The sequence below is a fragment of the Berghia stephanieae genome, chromosome 4, assembly GCF_034508935.2.
Source record: "Berghia stephanieae isolate SIO BIC M18660-M18661 chromosome 4, UCSD_Bste_1.3, whole genome shotgun sequence".
NCBI lineage: Eukaryota > Metazoa > Mollusca > Gastropoda > Nudibranchia > Aeolidiidae > Berghia > Berghia stephanieae.
Window position 1 is genome coordinate 77,630,096 of NC_088363.1, and position 22,500 is coordinate 77,652,595.

Consider the following 22,500-nt stretch of genomic DNA (forward strand, 5'->3'; position numbering starts at 1 on the left):
ACACACACACACACACACAAGAAAACCATTTTAAACTAGATAATCCTTGATGAATTTCAAAAATTACCTTTGAAATTATTTTGTCACCCTTTCGTTTGAGAATTTCTTCATTTTCACTTCTTTTCCAAAATTGGTATCGCATTAAAATGCCTAAATGCGCGCGCGCGCATTCACACACACACACACACACACACACACACACACACACACACACACGTATATGCCTACGGTATTCTCAAATCATGTCTGCTGTATTTTTTTCTCTGTGATATTTTTAAAGATTGTCTCTTAATGAGACATTGATCGCCTTTTGTCTAGCTCTAAAAATCTCAAGAGTCACCATTCATTGCTTAGCACATAAAGGAAACAGTTGTCTAAATATTTGATTATCGAAGCTGATATAATCCCTATAAAATTGCTATCTGCTACCTATCAACTACTTACCTTGTCAGGCTTATAGAGCCATTATTTGGTCTCCATTTCTCTCTGTTTACGATTGTGGTTCTTGCCTGATTCCATATCATCCATCCTGCATTATTCCTCTCCTTTTCGCTCTCCCAAGGGGTTATATCATTGCCGTCACACAGTCGTTTTCTGGTTCTTCTCCTAAGATGTGCCCTTATACTTCCATTTTTTGGTCTTAATGCATCTTAATTTTAAAACAATATTTATAATCCACTTAGATTATGTTCACATCTTTATTGGTATGACTCCAAGTCTCTTTGTGGAAGTCTTGTTTTCTCTTTCCTTGGGGTGTCCATCTGGCTTATAGATGTCTACATGAAAAAAGTTAGCTACAAATTATATTTCGACTGAAAAAAAACCTTACAAACACTAAGAATTAAACTCAAATATTGATACTGATACAACCTGGGCAGTCATGATATCAAACTATATATATTTGCTCCATCTAATGTTGGCAGTGCAGTCATTTAAACTCTTATCTCCTGAACCTGTTCTACGAAAAGTACAATACAATAATACCAGTTGATATCAAGCTGCGCTAAGCAATATTGAGATGTTAGTAAATGGACTAACAGATTTTCTGTTAAACTTTTGAAGCTGAAATAAATTCTGATTATTAGTTAGTGTCCTTAAAAGTTGATTTTTAAAAACTGGATAAGAATTACAGTGAAAACTTGTTATACTGCCACCAGTTCAGCTTTGTGGTCTTATTGTATGACACTCAGCTTCTGGTGAGTAGATCCCTGACTGAGTCCTTGGAAGAGGCTCTTTACTTGCATTCTCTCTACTTACTCAGGTGTAAAATGAGTACCTGGTCAGCAGCAGCATTGTCTCTGTGGAAAAACAAATGTGATGATTCCTAACAAGCATCATGACTTTTCCTATATCTAAGTGTTACTGTTGATTTAGGACTCCTTGTAAAGCACTTTGAGCACATTTAGTTAGTCATTGCACAATATAATATATTTTTGCCCTCATTCTTACTATTGCTATCTATTGTGCTGCACTCTAATCGTGTAGGTGCAAATTTTAATAAATTATATAACATACTTAGTAAAAATATATCCCATCTAGTCTAGAGATCTTCCTTCCAATGAAAAGCCACAAATTACTATAGACCTGAGGAAGGAGATATAATGTGCATAAAGAGCCTTTCCAAGGGCGAAGGATTCAACTTTGCAATGCTGCTGTGTGATATGATCAGAGCCGACAATCTATTGAATGCGTGAAAAGTAGTTTTTCTGCATGAATCAAGTTTTATGACCTTTACAAAATTTAGTATCAAAGGATGCACATAAGGTGAAAAGTTATTCTGTGTTGATATTCAGCATGTCAACCATTCTGCCACATCACTCATAGCTACCAGAATAGAGGCTACCTTATGCTTGCCTTTGGTGTTATTGCAGGAGGTGAAATGAAGGAATTTTTCTCCATTCATTAGATTGTTATTCTTTGTCAATTTCTTACCTAAATATATATCTACTTTGGTCGAGAAAATAGGTTAAGAAGGTGTCGTTCATTTAAAAGGTGAGATATGTGGTTCTATCTGTGGGTGGGATGATGAATCATTGAGGTTGGGATCCGGTTTTGTTATACAGTCGACTCCGCTCAATCGCACACCCTCAGGAGTTCGGGTTAATGCCAGCGGCGTAGCCTGGTCATTTAGGAGCATGGGCTGGATTTGAGATGGGTTGCCGCATATATATATATAATATGTTATATATATATATATAAATATATATATATATATATATATATTATAATATTATAATATATATATATATATTATATATAGATAGAGAGAGAGAGAGAGAGAGAGAGAGAGAGAGAGAGAGAGAGAGATTTGATGCACTCAATTATTTTAACCAAAATTTGTATTTCTTTGTAACTTGTTCATCATGCCTGGCTAAAATAAGCGATAGCCACTGTCAATCTGTGCACCTATGTGAAGAGTACCAACGGTTTTCAATCTAGTGGTGATATTTAAATGTAAGTTAGACTTCTGATGTTCAATGCTCTCTGTGTTAAATTTTCAAACAGCTAAATCCACTTCTTGTCCAAGACAATTCTGTATTGCTGTTATCGCCAAACAAAATACAATTAAAAGAAAAATAAACTCTATTTTCTATTCTCACCGATAGCCAAGGAAAACGACTATACCAATCTTTATCAAATTAAATGACCGATTCTGTTTCCCGTCTTTAATAGTGAGTACAAATCGTTGGTTGATGGGACCGAGACTTTTAATCAAAGTTTATTTTCCCTATTCAAAGAACTGGTATTGATAGTCAACAGATAATCAACGTGATTCATCACAATTAATAGCAATTAATTAAAATTTTAAAAACAAACACTGCACACACATCAGATTAACACACTCAAGTTAAAAGGGACAATGGGAATTCAATATCACATGCCTGACACGCCTCGAAGAGGGATGGTAACAGTACAACACGATTGCCATCAATGAACAATTAGGTCATTGTGTGTGGCTGCGAGTAAGACAGCCACAATGACTCAGTTCAACGTCAAGATGCCTCTTGATGCCCACAGTCATAGCACACGGCAAACGTGAAATGCATCGCCTGGTTGTACCGTGGAATATGGCTGGAAGCCTTCTCCACCTTTAAAAGCCACACGCTGTACTGATTGGTCAGGGCACGAGTACAACTCGAGCTGTAGTAAATTCAAAGCGTGTGATTGTTCAATTTTGAGGCTCTGTAAGGTTTTTTAACACCAGGTCAACAATGAATTTCATTGTTTGTGAAACAGAAAAATTAAAAGTGTGACTTTTATTGTTAAATTCTTACATACTTTCAAGACAATGACGACCTTGTGGCTTAGCCTTAATAGCCTTTAAGGCCCTACGCCACTGGTTAATGCGTCGATTGAGCAGAGAAACTAATAATAGCTTCTAAGCCCCAGCTTTCATGTGTCATTCATGTAGGACCTTCCCTTCTGGGTTTTCTCCTGGCCTTGGACCACCATTTTCAAGACATAGCCTCATTAGAATGCTTATTTTTAAATAAATTGTTTGGGAGTTTTCATTTTTTTTTGGTTTTTCGTCATGTTTTTTAAATTCTTTTTTTTTTAAATTTTTTTTCTCTTTGTTTTTTTTTTTTTTTTTTATCTTTTCCATGTTTTATTGACAACAAAATGTGGCATTATTGTCTGTAAGAACAGTAGCCTGAAGCGTTGATTGCTTTCTATTCTGTGCAACTATTTATAAACCCCTTCTCGAATCCTGCCAATGTAGATCATCTGTCTAACATTCTTCTTTGATTTAGCGGCATAGTTTGTCCACCATATCAAGTTTTTCAGTGTTTTCGTCTTCATTATCCAGGTGTTGTTTTGTGCGGCTGAACGGAGCTCAGTAGCTCTTGAGATGTCAGTTCACCACTGATGGGTATATTGTTGTCCATTGGAACAAATTGATCGAATGCTTTGGTTGAAAAGTTGTGTGGAACTGGAACAGCATCATTTATGTCAATCCAATCAAGGTGTAGCGATTAAGCAGAGCGATTATATAGAGAAAAAAATCAGTTTTTCGGGAATGTGTAGCTTATAAGTGAAGTGTGCGATTAACCGAGGTGCAATTAAGCGGAGTGAACTGTACTATATCCATTGTGGTATATAATGTTACCAGTTATTTCATTATTACGTGAATTTAAATTCTCCTCTGTCAATTCTTTATTTAAAGCGGATATTTTAAAGTATGTTTTGACATTGCTATTTCTCCTTCTCTCTCTCTCTCTCTCTCTCTCTCTCTCTCTCTCTCTCTCTCTCTCTCTCCCTCCCTCCCTCCCTCTCTTTCTTTCTCTCTTTCTCTCTCTCATGCAAACATACACACATTACTCAAGCACTTATAATCTCTCTCTCTCTCTCTCTCTCTCTCTCTCTCTCTCTCTCTCTCTCTCTCTCTCTCTCTCTCTTCCTCCCTCTCCCTCTTCCATTATCTGTTTCTTTTGTCAGTTCCATTCTCTCTTACGTTTCACTGATATTCTCTTTCTCTCTCCCTTATATGACATTGACTACACACGCTCTTGTCAAAGTTCTACATAATGATGGCCACACACACTGAAATTAAATTTTGTAGGATATCTCTCCTTCTTTCTTTTTGAAAGTCCTCAGGAGAAGGAAATGAAATGGCATTTGATTAATTGACACGCTCTCTCTCTCTCTCTCTCTCTCTCTCTCTCTCTCTCTCTCTCTCTCTCTCTGTGTGTGTGTGTGTGTGTGTGCGTGTGTTTGTGTGTGTATCGATTCCTCTGATGGCACGACGACTCATATCGATCAAGCTAACGACAAACTCACAACAGCACACTACGCTACTGGTGTTGCCCATGAACTTTTGCCAACCCAGCCGTTGCAGTCATTGATCTAAAAGAAGGGAAAGAAAAAACGAAAACAAAAATATATTTTCTGGAATTCTTACATCATTTGAACACGATTTATTTGTTCAATTTCATATTATAATTTATACCCGCAACTCACACACACACACACACACGCGCGCGCGCGCGCACACACACACACAGATAGAGATAGAGAGAGGGAGAGAGAGACTCTTCCTCTTCTTTCACTCCACCACCTCTCTCTCTCTCTCTCTCTCTCTCTCTCTCTCTCTCTCTCTCTCTCTCTCACACTCTTTCTCTTTCTTTCTTACACACATACATACACACACACACACACACACATACACACACACACATGCACGCATACAATTTCTCAACCATAGGTTTGATTAGGAATTTTTCAGCTGTCAGATCCTCTTCACCGTTAATCATCATAGTTCTATAGAAACACGTGGAAGACAAACAATCGAGCTCAACATAAATTTTCAATTCCGTTCTGTGTGTAACGAGATGGGTGGATATAATCCCCACATAGCAGTTGAGAGACTGTCCCCCAAGCCAGGGGTTATGTATCAACTCACCATTGCTGCCCTTTCTCTCCCTTTCATTTGGGGCGATTTTTTCTTGTCTTGAACTGAGACCATGTTTTGCCTGTCTGAAGTCTTTTACTGAGAGGTAAACAATCAGATTGTTCTTTTTGGTATAGATTATTTTGATTAATTGTAAATATCCTTCTTATTATTGTTACTAGTTATTGATAGATCTATGTCTTTTGTAAAATTTGCGTGTGTTATTTTATGGCAGATATTTTTTGCTTTGACGGATGGGACTTCAGTGACTGCTTTTATTCTGTGTTTGAGTTATATACCCCCCCTCTCTCTCTCTCTCTCTCTCTCTCTCTCTCTCTCTCTATATCTATATATCTTATCCTCTCCTCTCTCTCTCTCTCTCTCTCTCTCATCTCTCTCTCTACACAAACACACACACACACACACACAACACACACTCTCTTCTATCTATCTATCTATTATTATTATCTATCCATCTCATCTCTATCTTATCCTCTCTCTCTCTCTCTCTCTCTCTCTCTCTCTCTCTCTCTCTGCTCTGCTCTCTCTATCTCTCGACCTGAATGTGTCACACGCGTCATGAGATGTCTGAATCAAACAACGTGAATTATAAATGGATTTAGTTACCGTGTTTATCCACCAATGATAATAACGGCTCTCTGGTGTCACTTCGTTTCCAATGTGAATACATTTAGTTTCTGTCAAGTGCTGGAATAATAATATGAACTTAATGAAGGAATCAAGGGAGTTGTGGTCATCACAAGTTGTGGAGCAAATCCCAAATGGATTGATTCTTTAAAAGTGTTTTGTTTAGCTTTGTTTTGTTTTTGTTTTGTTTTTTTTTTTTTGTTTTTCTGAGGACCTCGTTTTTTGTTTGTTTCTTTGGGAGGGGGGGGGGGGGGTTGATGTTATTAATCCTTTCTCCCCCCCCCCCTTTATCCCCAAAGGTTAATCCATCCTTTAAAATTGTCCATGCGTTTAGCGGAAATTTAAAACTGTTTGTTTGGATGCTTGGTTCTTATCCTACTCATTAAGTTTATATAATAGTTGTTTTGATTTGAAGAAATGTATAATTAACGATCCAGACTCTTTTTCAACATTTGTTGACAGCAGTATACCATTGAGTTAATGTCTCATCACATGAGTGATTTTCTTTCCTCTCTCTCTCTCTCTCTCTCTCTCTCTCTCTCTCTCTCTCTCTCTCTCTCTCTCTCCCCCTCTCTCTGCCCCTGTTTTATCTTTTCTTTTTCTTATTGTTCATCAAGTGACGGCATCTGTATATACCAGGTCTGATTCTAAATCCTTCGACATACTCCGACATATAAACAAAAATTGTTGTCCTTTGTGTCTTGAATATCAATCCAGTAAGAATATGATGCGAATGAGTGTGCCATGTATGGGAACGAGTGCAGTGACAAACAACCCTTGTGTATAACATATCTCAAATCCGGTTCGATGACGGGGATTATAATAATACCCTTTGATTCCCCCAAGGGACCCGTCTTGGAAAGATCTTAGTAGACATCTGATCAGTCCTCTTGTCTTCACTATTTATTCGCACTCTGGTATCTGTCGATATTTCTCTCTTGTCTTGATTCAAGGAGGAAACATGCTGTTTATTTATCTACCTATCTATCCATCTATCTATCTATCTATCTATCTATCTATCTATCTATCTATCTATCTATCTATCTATCTATCTATCTATCTATCTATCTATCTATCTGTCCATCTATCTACCTACCTATCTATCTATCTATCTATCTATCTATCTATCTATCTATTTATCTATCTTTCTATCTATCCATCTATTATCTTTCTAACTCTGTATATCGGTCTGTCTCTAGTCTGTCTTTCTCCCTATTTACAATTTGCGTACCTCTCCATCTATCTACCTACCTACTTACTTCCTACCCACCTGCCTGTCTGCCTTTGTCAGCCTTGTATCTCAACCAATACTTGTTTATAATGGGGTAGGTGACTGGGAAAGACAAAGTCTCAGAGAGATACCTTATCCTAAATTTAAATGACAAATACTGTTGATGCGACAGAATCTTTAAATGTCAACCACAATGATGGTTCATATCTGGGCGTATTAAACAAGAAGCGTTTGCGCCCTGTTAATTCGTTACTAAAACTATGGATTTAGAGGCGACCCACGTTTACCAATCCTCAATGTCTTGGACGCTATTTAATTTTAATTATGTTTTAAATAAAAATAAAGACGACGCACATCGGGAATATAACAAATCCTAATCGGGCAATTACGAATAATTAATCTGAACAATCCTGTCCTACTTTCAATTGTTTTGACTAACACTTCCTGTCTTTACTAATTTTGTAATTTATTTGTTTATTATATCAATTTATTTATTTATTTATTTTATTTATTTATTTATTTATTTATTTATCATTTATTTATTTACTTGTCGTTTATCTACGAACATAGGTGTACCTAAATATTTGCGTTGGATTTAATCACACCTGGATAATCATTGAAGCGAACTATGTACATACCCCCCCCCCCTCCCCCCCAAAAAAAAGAAAGAAAAAAAAAAAGAAAGAAAAGTACATTGAAATCTAGGCAATGTGGCATCTCAGCCCTGATTTTGTTTTCTACGTGATAAGTTAAATTATAAAAAAATCATATTTACATATTTTATTTATTATGATAAAGTATAATATGATATTTTTAAAACGATGCAATACCTCCCCCATGCAGAAAAAAACAAAACAAGGATCCCCCCCCCCCCCCCCCCCTCCCCCCTAACAGACAAAACAAAAAACACCCCAAAAAACATCGCAACAAAATTTATAATATTATACACTCTATGTTAGAAACTATAATTCAAGTTCATGTAAAATTGTGCTGTGACTATTTATAAATCGTTATCCTTTATTGTCTATTAATGTTTAAAATAATTTTTTTTTTTAAATATCCCCCTCCCGGACATCCTTACTGGCTTATTCTGGTAACAGTTAATCTGGCCTTGGTCTTGGAAAAATGTCAAAATAGCTGGAAAAAATATAATTTGTCTCATCTTCCTAAAAGGATAATATATTATTTCCTTGTGCCCAGCTGTCTATTTATACTTTTCTTTTCTTTCTCCCTGTGTCTCGTCGTCGTGCAGGAGTGAGAGTTATTTAGAGTTAGGCTATTGATCAACGCATTTGGCATTGGCTTGTCTTCGCCTCAAGCAAAGTCGCATCCCTCCCTCTCTTTCACTCTCTATTCCACTCGATCTCTCCATCCCTCCTTCTCTATTAACTATTCACCCTACCACTCATCCATCTCTATCTCCTCTTTGATCACTCAACGCGGTTTATCAAGCGATCTCATCAAATGCACTCGCTCCCTCCCTAACCCCGCCATGTCCTGAGGGGCACTCATTTTCTTTCTTTCTTTCTTCTTTTTTTTTTTTCAGTGCTGCTCCTCCCCATTGTTTTATTTAATTTTGGTTTCTTACTCAATTATTATTTTCCCCTCGTTTTGGAGAATATCGAAATACAAAATTTCCGAGACTGTTCCTTCCACAGCATTAAAGGGGGGTTAAGGTTTGCATATTGCTTTTTAGCAGTAACAGTATGTCAACCTTTACATCGATGAAATTTTGTTTTATATTGACGTTTCCAATAGCATATTTAAATCTTGAAATTTAAGCTTTTCAACACCTGACTTCGGCGTCTACTTTGGATCCCGCATGGCACGTTGTCCTTTCGTGGTATACTATATATTATATATATATAGTTGCTACAATGAGGGAAGTGCTTTAAAAAAAAAACAAAAAAAAACAACAACAACAACAACAACAAAATGATGGTCGGGGGTTGGATCTGTCATTTGGAATAGAAAAGATATTCGTGGTTCTCATCTAACACAGTTAAGGCAAGGCGGCCTTTTGGTTTTATGGTATAAGAATGCAAATGGTGATCTAAAACCTGTCCAAAATCAGACCTATAGATTCGAACAAAGTTTTTGTTTTGTATGTGTGTGTGTGTGTGTGTGTGTGTGTGTGTGTGTGTTATGAGTGTGTTGGGGGGGGGGGGGTTGGTTTGTTTCGCTTATTTTATTTTATTTATTTGTTTACTTTTTTAGTTATTCGTACTTTCGAATCTAGGCAGAAGACATCTGCGTATGTCTTTAGTTCTGTCGAGACATGACCAGTGATTTGTAGCAATGTTTCATTATTGTGAAGGGCTAACGTTAATGCTCGTGTTTGTTTTTTTTTTTGTTGAAAAATGGCTTAGCTTTAGATGTTAATTTTAATACAGGTGTTTTATGTCACTGTTGGAATCCACCTCACAGTGAGATTGAAACTAGGCTAGATTTAAAAAAAAAAAGAAAAGAAAGAAAAGAAGCTATCCATTACAATTGAATGGGCCTGGGAGTGGTGAGCATCATTTCGTGTCGATAACATTTTGTTATGGTGACCTATAATTTTTACAATCAATGCTTTTTGTTGTCCCATTTGTACTTTATAATTTGTAGCCCGCGGCCTCAATCTGATATTGTGCCACGATGAACTAGATGCCAAAAACTAAAATTTTAGTTTTTTGAAATGATCAGGAATATGTAATTTTAGCTTTTGATGCACAAGAAAGTGCGTCTATTCTCTTCAATAACGAGTATAAAAATTATCCAAGTTTCGCGGCGAGTGGGGGGTAGGGGTTCGATTGTGAATTTCAATTTACAGACAGTTCACACCGATAAATACATAGCGGGTGGTTGGATGGGAGCATCACCCTTGAATCATATACCTATGATGTTCGCATGGGTGTACGATCCGATAGTGATGTCGTTTCTTCTTCTCTTTACTAGCCTATCCTGCTTCTTTGGTTTGTGATTGTATTTTGACAGGGGATATTTTTTTTCTGTAAATCTCCTGCCTGTTTGTTCTTGGTTATTTTATTTAGCTTATATATCTTAGGTTATGATTATTTATAATTTTACTATTTTGTTTAGATTGCTTGTTTTTTTTTTGTTTCAGCGGTCTCTCATATAACCTCAATTGTGTTGGAAGAGACCTAAAGCAACAAACAAACAAAAACAAACAAACACCGATAAATACAGGTTTGGGACAGTGGGTCACATAATATTTACCCGTGTGTTTGTTTGTGAACACTTATTTGCCGTTTGTCAACGATATTACGGATCTCGATAGACTGAGGACAGCAGCAGCTGCACACGTATCAGGATGTCGAAATGAGTCATTAAGCTGTTTTGTTGGTGGAATTAGCGCTATTAGAATTACCAGTATAGTAGTACTTGTAAATAGGATACTTAATGATATGTTATAGTTAATGTTTGATAGGATACCGCATAAATAAAATATAAAGAGAAAATGTGACCTAAATACATTGAAAAAATACAAAACAAACGACGTTTCGGCCTTTGAAGAAGGCCTAGAGCTGAAACGTCGTTCGTTTTGTATTTTTTCAATAAAATATGTGATCATCCGTATCAAACTGGTATATTGTGTTGAGTTATAATTAAATCAATTAAAAATTCTGAACTTTTTGCGCTGTAACAGTTGTTACTTTATTTCTTGTCTTCAGTAAATTGAATAAATTTGGCCAAAGCGTTATATTTTTGTCTATAAATTTAATTCCGATCATCTAACCCATCCCGTTTTGAGGCAGTTGGTTACATATGTGAGCCATTTACTCTTTACATTGTCTTTAGATTTTCACTGGCGCACTTAGACAGCTTTAGTTTTTAGGTTTTAAGTATGACCGGATCACGCTGTCATTAGTCTTTACATGAAAGGCCTCTACCCTACGCGAGAAAATGGATTCCTCAAACCCGTTTATAAAACTATCTGTTGCACTATATTAACCAGTTAAATGTTGTAGGCTGGAAAAATACGTATTTAAAAAATTGGCAAGAAAACTCATCCTTCAAATATCGATCGATTTAAATGACCATTGTCGTGGTAAATACTCTCAAACCTGGGACCTCGCGAAGTTTCAGGTTTGAGAGTTTTGCCAAGATCAGGGTCATATAAATCGATTGATTTTTGAAGGACAAGTTTTCTGGACAACTTTTAAAATATACATTTCCAAATTATTGCATGCAGTTAATTTATCTTTATTTTCCATTCTAGAACCCATTCAAGGAGCTCGTCTTTGTATTTTGGGATACGTCACACCCCCCCCCCCCCCCCCCCCCCCCATCTGTGCCGATCAAATCCTCATTGATTAAATTTATTGACAACGGAGTATAACACTGCCATAATATGAGGGTGTTAATTCTGTACCCGTTGCTCCGTTTGTTTCGAACGATTGATCTTATCTTTTTGTTATATCTCATTCTCCATAGTATAGGTCATTCTATGTATGGAACATACAGTTACAATCATTACATTACTCTTATTTCTCTTACTTTGTCAATTTTTGAAATATCTCTGCTCTCTCTCTCTCTCTCTCTCTCTCTCTCTATATATATATATATATATATATATATATATATAATATATATATATATATATATATATATTCTCTCTCTCTCTCTCTCTCTCTCTCTCTCATTGTTGTATTTCTGTGTGTGTGTGTGTGTGTGTGTGTGTGTGTGTGTGTGTGTGTTATGTCTGTCTGTCTCCGTGTTTTTTTTAATTATCTCTGCTTCTCTTTATCTCATCATCACCATCAGTATTGTCATCATCATCAACATCATAATCATCATCATCATCAACAACAACAACAATGGCTGTGTTTTACTTTTATTTATATTTTCTCAACTTACTCTCTTTTACCTCATTGACCTCATAGGTCGACGGTTCCAGTTATTAAACTTCGTACTGAACAAGGGGGAAAGGGAAGGGAGAAATGACTGAGAAGGCTGAGGACGGGAAGGTTGATAAGGGACGATGAGGAATGCGAGTTTGGTATTTTTAAAAGTCGGGACTTGTAGTAGACCTATGTTATCCATTGCCTTGCCGTGCCTTGATAGGCTAACTTGTTAGGGAATCGTGAATATTATGTTTGTTAAGGGGAGGTCGAGCGGAATCCTGTAACCAAAAACAATACAACACGGGAGAGGATAACGAGCGAATAATGCATGCTCGTTAGTTTTATCTTTATCAGCCATGGAAAACAGCGCTTTTATTGTCATGCCCTTATCTTGACATGCTGTTTTGTTTTGTTTATTATTTAAAATGTGTGTGTGTTACTCTTGGAGATAATAATGTGTTGTTCTTTATTCTAGGAATAAAACGGATTTTCCACATATTATCAGTTTTCTACATTTTTTTTTCTATCGGCATGTCTGGATATTGCTTTATATAGGTGATTTTGATGAGGTTGATAATGGTAAACATCACCACCAAAACCACCACTAATACTACCACAACCATCGTCGTCGTAGTCGTCGTCGTCGTCGTCATCATCATCATCATCATCATCGTTATTATCATCATCATCATCATCATCGCCATCATCCTTGGTATCATGATGAACTATAGGAACATAGCAAGTTGTTAAATTATTGTAAATACTTATGAAGTCAGAACGAAATGTACAATATCATTTATTGATTATTTATTTTCTCTGAGTCTCTTCTCTATTTCCTTATATTTTATTCATTGTGGATTAACAGCTGTGTCACACATGCTATTTTTTTCTGAAATATACATGGCACAAGTCTGCACATGTTTTTCAAAATTTCTCAGTTTTATTTTTCGTAAAAAACACCCCCCCCCCCCCCCTACAAAAAAGTGAGCTTTTAATAGAGCAATATCCACTAAAAGTGCTCAAAGAGATTTACAGGAGGTTCATAGCCAACAGCAACACTTAACATGTAGGATGAGACATGACAGCTGTTAGTCGATATTTAATCCCACCCCCGCCCCGACAGATACAACGCTGTTAATGGCCAGGTACTCATTTACTAATGAGTTAGAGGAGAGCATGCGAATAAAGAGCCTTTTCCAAGGACTCAACTATGTGCTGCTCAGAGCGGGACTCGAACCTGGACCTTCCAACCCAAGACCACATATCCGCTCATCGACATACAATCAGTGAAGAAGACGTTTTTATTACCACAATCAGGCATTTATTGTTTTATTTGTTTGTATTGGAGGCGGCAGTCTGCTGTCAAATCGATTTCAGTGCCAGTCTAGCTTGCGTGTACCAGTATCATTGATAAATTATGTGTAATATTGAATCGACGCTGTCATTTACACGCTTCTTTTCTCTCTCACCCCGGTAGCGCAGTGCTGTTAAATAAATGGTTTTTTATAATTGAATGAAATTTTTATAGATGCTTTATGTTTTTTTTTTGTTTTTTTTTTTTTTTTTGGGGGGGGGGGGTGTCTCTCAAAATACGAATCATTGCATTTCAGTTGCTATTGTTGATGTACGATGTCGGTGATTTTGTTCTTAATGTCGTGAACAGTTAGTATCTTCAACACGCTTCATAGCATTTTCAAGATAAATTTATTGAATTTTTCTTTCTTTAATCAAATTTACGATGATAAATTTATTGATTTTTTTCTTTTCCAATTTACGATGTCATGACAATTTAATCAATTCACCCAAAAGGGGACGAATTCTATTTGTTCAGGGGTAGTATAAAAATCTCCTGTAATGTGAATTAGATTTGTGCCTCGTCGTTTCTAATCGCGATGTGAACCAGATTTCGAAAATTTAATTAAAAAAAAAAAATTAATAGGTAGAATCCAGAATTGTAGACTTCATTAGTTTAAGAAACAAAATTAATTCTTCTTAATGGGGCATATTAATTAAAATAGATTTTAAATAATTTAGACATAAAAGTTAATTTTTAGTGTATTGCTCACCCCGACCCGACATATATTCAGATCTGACGCCCGAACGCAATTATGGGCCTAGTTTAACATTGTTGTAGTGGACAATGTTTTGCGTCCTTTTTTTCTTTTTTGGTGGGATTTTCATTTCAACAATAAGTGCACGTCGCACCGACCTAATACCAGATTGAGACGGTGGGTCATTTGTATGTAATTGATAAACAAGTGCCCTCTGGATGGGGTTCCCGACCTCCCGTAGTGGGCAGGGAGGTACTTGCTGTGTCTTCTATCCCCCTGTATCTGTTTTCCTTGTCCTTGTCTTGGAATGAGATTACTAAGTTTTTTCCTGACCCTAGCTGGAGTCCTTGGCTGGGAGGGAAACAATCGAATGTATATTTATAGTTTTGGGAGATGATAATTTTTTACTTGTAAATATCTCTCTGTTATGTACTGTGATTTTTTTCTTCTTTTTTTTTAAACATATGATTTGAATACATTTGAGTTCATTCCTCTCAGTGGGATCTTGTGGTGGTGTCTGGGTGAAACATTTAGGTAATCTCAAACTAAGTACACTGATAGTGTGCTCTTGGAATCTACATCTATTCCCTATTTGTATCGTTCCCCTTTGTCTTACTTTTTCCTCAAGTCCTTTTAATTGTATGTACATCTTGAATGTTTTTACTCTCCAATTTCCATCCTTTTTACTGGCGCTGATATGACCTAAATATGTTGCAAGCGCCGTAAAACCTTTAAAAAAACAAATTGTATCAAAGAACAAATGCCTTTGTTTAGACGGTTATAATATTAATAAATAAATAATAAATTACATTTATTTGTATAGCGCCTTATCCCGATTTCAACAGAATCTCGGCCCTTGACATTCTTAAAATAAATACAGAAATACAATGAAAAATAAAAACAACACCAATTACTTACATAGCAATAGACATAACATTTTACAAACATGATTGGTAAAACATACTTCGTTTACAAAATCTCTAGAAATTTTGAGACAAAAAGGTGAGTTTTCAATTTAGATTTGAAGGATGATAATGAGTCAGTACTTCTAATATTCTGAGGGGAGAGCGTTCCGAAGTGCTTTGTAGTTGTTCTTTCTTTGAAACAAACAAACAAACAATAAAAAAGGGAAATCATCAGGGAGTCGTCAACCTACATGTTTTTCTTTTCCTTTTACAAGTTCGTTGTAAGTATAGAAAGTGCCATTTTCAATGGAAGCATCATTCCAACACTCCGTAACCACGTAGGGAGCAGGCACGGGCGTAGGATAGAAATCTGAAAAGCTGTGTGAGACAGTGCCAGACAAAGTAAAGAGAAAAATACAAGAAAAAAAAATAATTAAAAAAAAAAAGAAGAAAAATCAGCTTGCCTCGTCTGAGGTTCGATCCTCAGTAGAGGTAAGCCGATTTTTTTGGAATTATTTTGTCTTCTTCTTGTATCCTCCTTGCTTTCTCGGGCCCTGTTTCATACAGATCTTTACATCTTTTTATTCCAACACACCACGCACTCGTGTGTTTCTTGAGTAAAAGACTCGGTTTCTGTTGCAAAGGGCAATCGGGCATTATCGTATTGAGTCGAGGATAAAAACACTCACTCAATATACAATGTATCAAACGGAATTTACCACAAGAGCAGGTGGGGGAAGGGGGGGGGGGGGGGCAGACAAAACAACAACAACAAATAACCAACCTACAAATGAACCCCTTTGGTTGTTGGGAACAGAACAGCTTGACATAATTTAAAGTGTTACCTCCTTATGGCGTGGGAGGGGACAGGAATGGCTGCATTCTTTAAATGAAACAGGTTTAGTAAGCTCCGCGTTACAGTTTATTTTCATCGTAATTAGTATAGTATCACCATCACTCTCACGTAAATCAATGTTAATTTGTGATCAATCGTCTCAAAACGGTCGGGATGGTTCTGATGTTTAAAACTGGAATTAAAGCCATATTGAATCAATTTGAGATACTCGTAATGTAAATGTACTCATTGAGGAAAGCGAGTTTTGTTTCTTAATTAAAAAAAAACAACAAACAAAAACCAAAAAAACCCATTGAATTTGAATGCCATTATTCTAATCAATTTTGATTTTAAAGTCAATTTTCCTGATGTATTGTCCGTTCCGACTTAATACTGGGTTGGCACGGTTGGTCAAATATATCGTAAAATTTTAGGATTTAGTTGTGAATCCTGATTACGATTAAAACAGATCATCTTTTGGCGCAAATAAAAGACACGTAGAAATCCTTTTTATCTATTTATTTTTTATTTATTTATTCATTTATTTATTTATTATTTATTTATTTTAGAATTAGCATCTAACAATAAAGAAACACGGCTTTGCATTAGAGAACCCCCCCCCCCCCCCCCACCTCTCCTCTTCTTCTCTTCTTCTTCTTCTTCTTCTTCTTCTTCTTCTTCTTCTCTCTCTCTTCTCTCTCTCTCTCTCTCTCTCTCTTCTCTCTCTCTCTCTCTCTTCTCTCTCCCTTTTTTCTTTTATTTTTAAAGCATGGGTTGCTTTAATCTGTCATTTAAAAATGTTTTCTATCGTTCTCTTTAATGTAATATACTGAAGCTTAACGACAGCTTTTCTTTACCTTTTGATATCAGGTGATGCTTAATCCTCTTTGTAGAAAATATAAATTGATTCTGATAAGCTGTTCGATTGGTTGTGTTGTCGACGTATCCATAAGTTATCTTGACATGCGGTATTAGCCTACCTATTTTTCTTTTCTACAAAGATAAATGCAGGGACTGCGTGTGTCCAATGTATCATGCATCACACATTTACCTTGAGGATGGCAGCTAACGAACAGCTGACAAAGCTGTTTTGGTCAAATTTCAAGGATTTCACATAAATGTAGCTGTTGTTGAAAAAAAAAAGGTCTTCAGTGTCATCTTTATCGACAAATTATAGAGCTACGCCCCTCTCACTCCCTTAAAGAAGCGATAACAAATCAAAGATAGAAAACAAAACAAAATAAAACAACAAAACAAATAAACAAACAAAAACAAGGCAATTTATTTAGTTGGAAATTTACTTTCTGCTGTTCCTGACAAGATAGAACAATAGAATCGGAAACAAGCGACTCTGCTTTGTAACATTTGAATTGTAGAATGCACGCATTAGCAAAGATTTAGCAGAACCTGCAATTATTGTCATTGAAAATGTTGATGCTGTGGCTGTGTACAATAATTTTACTAGGTGTGCCAGCCCTGACCGCGGTGTGTAGTTTTATTATGATTGGGATTCCTTAAGATTCCATTCTCTAGTTTCCACGCACCATTGATCGCTGTCCATTCTCCGAGTCGATCATGTGACTTAATCCACTATGGACTATATCAACAATCGTTACTTTCTACCAAATCCCCCAAGTAAAAAATAAGAATAGTCCAAATGCGTTTAGTACGTTTATTCATTGTGTCTTTTAACCAAAAAGATCTCTTAGGAATCAGTTAATGCAGTGTTTAAGATAAAATATCAAATTACGACAAAAATCCTAGAGCGTAATTAATCAGTCTCAAGTATGGTGTGGATGTGTTGCAGAAAATGATGACTACAAATGCTGGATCGAGTTACACAGGTCTGAAAGTGTGTTAGGTCGTTTCCTAATCATTGTCATTTATAACGTTTACAGCAGTGGAAAAGAAGAAGGATCTCGAGTGTAAACATCAGGTTCTGTGATTCATTAATTAGAAGTTCCGCCACCAAAAGAATTGATGAATATTTTGAATATTTTTAGCACATGAAAGTAAATAATTTTTTGACATAACGCTTTAAAAATAATATTATTAGTAAGCTTGTTTTGTTTTATTGGTGTCTAGCCAAGACGTTTGTGAAGTGAGAGGTCGAGTGAAGATGTATCCTCCTTTTTCCACGTATCGTTTGATCTATCTAAATGCATGGTTTTAGATAGCTCTAAGGACAATAATGCACATTGTATCCTGATTATATTTTCACTGTGTATCTCTTCTTGCGACGTGAAAAGAAATTCACTGTGTTAATGGAGTAAGAACTCGACTGCACAGTGGATAATAGTAGTAGGTGGGTATTATTTCAGTTATGAAATGAGGAATTTGAGCCTAATAACATGGATTTCTGCTGCTTAGGGTCAACTTATTTTAAAATCTCTTTTTATTGTTATACCGTTTATGATATAGCTTGAATATTTATTTATTTATTTATTTATTTTGCTTTTATTTTGAATCTCACGATTTATTATTTTAATGTGATGAGGGCTTCTTGCCTTGCTCATATCTCTGTAAAGTTATATTGACTTTTTTTAGAATGGAGGTTTATGGTTTATTGGAATGCTACACTTGCGGCGTGGTGAAGAGCGTAAACATTTTAATATATCCTGCGGGTATTTCTGTGAAATGCATAATTAGTATTATAATAATATCTGTCTTATGGAGCAGATATCTTGATGAAAGATGTGAAAAGTCAATATGCGTGTTCTGATAGTTCATATTTCTCGTGGAAAGCCAAAACAAAACAACAAAAACAAACAAAATCATAAAAAGAACATTTATTTTGCTTTGTTTTGTTCACCTAGCAGTAATCGGGTCGTAGCTGAGTTTAAGTTGATTCTGGCGAAAAGTGCTTTACGATAGATAAACGTAATAATATTCAAAGTAAATAAACAATAAACAATATCATCCGTGTTGCTAATAATATTTAAACAACGGTAATAAATGGCCTGAAAGTTCTAATGGGCTTTTATAATCCTTTTGCATTATGGACGTGTGAGGAGCAGATCATGTATGTTTAATGTATTAAATTAAATAGCAACAACAACCCAGTCCACTTAAACTATTTATTACGCTTGGTTTGGTATGTCGAGGCTGTCATGTCGCCGTTGTTACAATGGGTACACTTATTAACTACTTCATGTTCGAGCTGTACTCGGAAATAACAAGTGTTTTCGCGACTTTTTGTCTAACTGTATAATACATACTACCACAGCCACTTTTCGTTATCATCATCATCATCATCATCATCATTGTAATGTGGTATTAAGTTCTAAAGGCTTAAAGATGCTCGTAACGTTCTGAAATTGGAGCCAAAATTAAGTAATTTTTAAAATAATTTTCCGTAGTTGTCTCAAACCGGTATTATGTCGGGGTGGTTCAGATGCTTAGTACTTAGTATTGAATTTATAGTAAAAAGGATGAGACATGGGTTAGGTCTTAATCGACATGTACGTATATGCAGGTCTTATGTGTAAATTGATGAAAATGATTAATACAATTTCTTAAATTGAGGAAAAGCGATTTCCCATTTCTTGTCATTTTAATTCGTCAAATCCCCTAATGGTAGCACGTCTGATCTGTAATCAGAAGGTCCGAGGTTCGATCGCCAGTCGAGGTAGACTGATTTTTTGCGATTTTTTTTCTTGTATTTTTCTTTCATGCCTTGTCTTTCACCTTTCATATACACTTGTTCAGGTTTATTATGGCTTCTGGTTTACTCGGACCTAATACCGTTCTAAGACATTTGGCCATAATTGAAACTTACCACGATTGTATAGAAGGAACGAATTGACGACACTCGGCTATTTGTTATTGATTTTAGACAGCCATTTTAATGATTAGCTCTCACTAAATTATATCAACCAGACTAAAAGCGTTCAATGTTAGACACGGTTTTGTGTGTTGGTAATACGTTATACCCAGCTGGCGGATGTTGTGAGTATTTTACCTAGATGCATAGCATCAATGTTATCATTTTTTTTTAATCCCGTCGATTTCATCAAACAAAATCTATGGTAAAGTATACATTTTCTACAATTTTCCCTATTATCATGAGTTCTAAAAAATACCGACGTGTTGTATTTTATGATTGAATTATAGTTATAGACGAACCGCGTCTCCCCATGCAGGAATAACGATTATTACATGCATGAATCACCCAATATTAACTGCCCAGGCTTCATAAACCTTGATCGTTATCTTTCAGATGTTGTAATGTGGCCCCGTGTTTTGCGTACATTTTGATTTTAGGAGCTTTGTATTTTTCATGTCATTCATCAAGTTATTGAATGAATTTCAGCGATTGTCTCCAACGTCTGTGACTGAATTCTCTCCTTACATTTTAGATTAAGATTCTTTCTGATCTTGATGGCTTTACTGATGACAAGATCTAAGTATTGTATGACGTGATCTAAACAAAAGCTATCAGTGTTTATAGTTTTATTTTGTATGACGTAAAACAAATAAAAGCGACTGATCTTGATAGTTTAACCAAGTAACGTGTGACGTGAACTCAATTAACCATAGCAATATAAATAGCATCCAATGGGCAAAAGCAAGTGAATAATACTTTGGAGACAATACATCTCAATACATCATTTGAGTTTGGTTGTGTCAGTTCTTCCATTGAGCAAACCTATACCTCTTGCGGTTCTTAAGAGAAAAGAAAAAATATTTTGCTGGGTAGCCCTATTCGTCCTTAAGGTCGAATAGCATCAACCGCCATTGCCGTCCGTAAGGACAAATAATGTTGCTTGCACTATTCGTACTTCACACTACAGCTGGGCACTATTCCGTTTCTGTTTGTACTGAGCTAGATTCGATTCTACGTAATTACATGATATATCCGTATCGTCTTAAATTTTTTTGTTAGTGAGTCAAATAATCAGTTGAGTGTGTGTGTGTGTATATATATATATATATATATATATATATATATATATATATATATATATATATATATATATATAGTGTGTGTGTGTGCGTGTATGTGTTAGTTTCGTGTGTGTTTGTGGGGGGGGGGGTGTTTTTTTGTTTTGTGTGTGTGGGGGGGGGGGGGGGAGGGGTTTTTTTTTTTTTGGGTTTTTTTTTTGTTGTTCTGGGATATGATTTTTTTCCCAGAATGGTGATCGTTTCCTTATTAGGAACTATTTTCGTGTTCTCCTTTTGGCAAGTATCCCATTCAAATGCCTGCTCGAAAGTTTGGGTTGGTTGAGCACTGAGGAAGATTCGTCAGGTATTCTTTTCTTTTTTCCTTTTCTTTCTTTTTTGGGGAGTGGGGGGTAGGGGGGGGCTTGATTTTTAAATTTTTTTCTTCTTCTTCTTTAAAAAAAGGGTTTTTTTTTGTTGTGTATGTTGTGTGTGTGTGGTGGGGGGGGGGGGGGGGGGGGGGGGGTTGCCTTTATTACATTTTTTTCTCTCTATGATAGTGGTTTAACACTCAATAACTATTTATTTTAAATGACTAGTATTAAAACTGTCAAAAATATTATATTAGTCATAGTAATATAAGCAGCCCAAAAACATCTCTTAAGAAGCAGTTTTTAAAAAATATTGTATAATCTTGATAATTCAGTGAGGGCCATCAATATTGGCTTGAATTTAGCCAACATTTTTCATTTATTTGAACAATGTCGATACATGTCCTTTAACTTCAGAAAATTTTGTTATAAGTTGTACTGTCTTGAGAAGACGAGCTGTATAACAGAATTGTAGATTTAATTCACGGAGAATTCAATGCGTTAGTGGCAGTGAACGAGGTAATGGTATAGACGGTATGGAATTTGGCGGCTTTACAACACGCAAATTAATTCCAAAGCCGAAAGCACAATATTGCATTTAATCTAATCTACATATACGATGTCAAAGATATTAAAGATTAATAAAGGACACTAATACCAAGTCCTCAATATTTTCAGTACTTCATTCGTTAGCTAATACTATTAAGTATTTGGTATCCACTTTTGCCTGACAAAAAGTTAGAATGTCAACGGGCTGGGCTTTAAAATGTCTACGGGTTGAAACTGGGTGAAATAGGATGATACAGAACATAAAAGCCCAGTTCGGTCTAAGAACAATAATTTGCCTATGTTCTTAAACTCAGAACAAGGGGTAATGTTGTCAGGGGTGTTGGGGTTGTTGTTTTGATCTGGGTAGGGGTCTAATAAGGCTGATAAAGGTACGATTATCGGCCAAAAACAAATTCCTAACTTTAGTTTTAAATTAAAAAATAAAAAGACGGAAATATATACATAAAAAGCTTGATATATTTTAAACAATGGTTACAAGAAAAATAAATCCACGATTTGTATCAATAATTCTGTACTCAAAAAACTTTGTATGCAAATTTTGTATTCCAGATGTGTAATTTGGCTTATCACCATTCAAGGTGGTATTTCAATAGATATTTTTACAACTAACGTGTGTCTATGTACGCAGTGATACAGACCTGCCAAGCATTCGACTTATTGTGTTATAGTGGAAAAAAAAAAAGAATACCATTTCGAAAGGGGTTTGTGCTGCATTGTAGGTTAACAAAGCATCCACAAACACGCAGGTCTGACATCCGAACCCACTTAT

The 22,500-nt window shown here is 35.8% G+C and overlaps 1 protein-coding gene across 14 annotated transcripts in view; it reads left to right on the plus strand.

Moving 5' to 3' along the window:
* Nucleotides 1-22,500, plus strand: part of LOC144971304 (uncharacterized) — a 118,145-nt gene that overhangs the window by 1,162 nt on the left and 94,483 nt on the right. For 2 of the 14 annotated variants that reach the window (XM_078911936.1, XM_078911934.1), the window contains exon 1: nt 17,800-18,214. The exons of 8 other annotated variants lie outside the window; for them this stretch is intronic. The gene's annotated coding sequence lies outside the window, so the exon portion shown is untranslated. Of the gene's footprint in view, nt 1-17,493; nt 18,215-22,500 lie in introns of those variants that run through there. 4 more of the 14 variants (XM_078911930.1, XM_078911931.1, XM_078911939.1 and 1 more) reach the window with 3 other exon arrangements.